Here is a 1,743-nt window from a genome sequence, read left to right as displayed (position 1 = left end):
GAACTTTCCAACAAGCACCAGGACGTAGCTTGGCTGGTGGTGAGAAAGTCCCTCCCCGTGAGATCCTTCCAACACGCCAGGAGTCTCACCCCCTCTGCACGTTGCCCTCGAGGTGGCTGTGGTAGGGAAGAGACCGTTGTTCACCTCCTTGTGGATTGTGCCTTTGCAAAGAAGGTCTGGAGAGAGATGCAGTGGTTTCTGTCGAGGTTCATCCCGAGCAGTTCTGTGACACAGGACTCTGTGCTCTATGGGCTGTTCCCAGGGACACACACCGAGACAAACATCAACTGCAGCTGGAGGATCATCAACTCGGTGAAAGACGCTCTTTGGTCTGCCCGAAACTTGTTGGTCTTCCAGCGCAAAGAGTTGTCCAACAGCCAATGACCAAGTGGTGGTCTGCACTCACCCGCATGCATGAAGGGGCCTTCAGGCTTAACCAAGAGAGGTTTTTAGTGCACATATGCTAAACCACACATCCCTCCCTTTGACCCTGCAGAAGGAGAACATCAGGATCATGGAGCCTGGTGATTTAACGGTGTGCCTCATGGATTATAGAGACCAGAGAAGAAGAAGATAGCATCGGAGATGCCTGGCTCGGCAAAGGGAGCATCTCCCTGAAGATGAAGGGTGGCAGGGCCTGGTGCGCATGCAGCTGAAGATCCACAGAGAGCTTTCACATGTAGGCACCTCACTAGACCCAGGATCTATAGATGGCACCTATCATTCCTGCAGACGACTGAGAACCAGTGTCGCCGAAGACTGCGCATGTCTAGGGAACTGGTCAGTCACATATGCCAGCTGCTGCAGGATTTGGTGCCACAGGGACTTGGAGGGCATCCACTGCCAGTGGCCAAGAAAGTGACTGCGGCGCTCAATTTTTACGCCAATGGCTCTTTCCGGGCTCCACGAGCGACTGGTGCGGGATCTCACAAGCCTCCATGCCCAGTGTGTCCAGGGGGTTACGGACACCATCATCGCAAAGGTACAGAATCTTGTGCATCTCATCCAGGATCAGGAAAGCCAGGAAGCAAGAGCACTGGGATTTGTGCAGATCTTAGGTTTTCTACAGGTGCAGGGTGCCATCGACTGCACTCACATGGCACTTAGATCTCCATGGCAACAAGCAGTCAACTACGTCAACCACAAGGGCTTCCACTCGCTGAATGTACGACCACCACAAATGCATCCTACAGGCCTGCACACAATTCCCAGGGGGCGTCCACAACTCCAACATCCTTAGCAGGTCTCAGATCCCTGACATCTTCCAGGGTCCAGAGAGGCTGCAGGGTTAGCTCCTCAGCGATAAGGGCTACCCACAAAGGACGTGGCTGATGCCGCCCGTGCAGTGGCCTCAGACTGAGCAGTGCAGCACTATAACAAAGCTCATGCCGTGACCCGGACTTTGGTGGAGCAAACGATAGGCATTTTGAAAATGAGGTTCTGGTGCCCTGACTTGTCGGGAGGAGACTGCAATACAGTCCCCAGGGGGTGTCACGCATCATCGCCGCTTGCTGTGCCCTCCAGGACCTAGTGATGAGGAGGGCATCGAAGGGGATGATGATGATGATGATGATGATGATGTCCTCGAAGGTGGGGATGCCAGCGATGAGGGCCAGACGAGGCAGGCACACTCGGGAGGCCCTGATAGCCGCAAGATGCTTGAAGGAAGATGACAACATGCAGTGAGGACAGTCCCAACATCCTCACCTTGCATCTGTGAACGTTTGACTCTGTGTGGCTGAC

The sequence above is a fragment of the Cetorhinus maximus genome, chromosome 29 (genome assembly GCF_964194155.1).
Source record: "Cetorhinus maximus chromosome 29, sCetMax3.hap1.1, whole genome shotgun sequence".
In the NCBI taxonomy this organism is placed as follows: Eukaryota; Metazoa; Chordata; class Chondrichthyes; order Lamniformes; family Cetorhinidae; genus Cetorhinus; species Cetorhinus maximus.
This window is presented reverse-complemented; position numbering follows the sequence as displayed.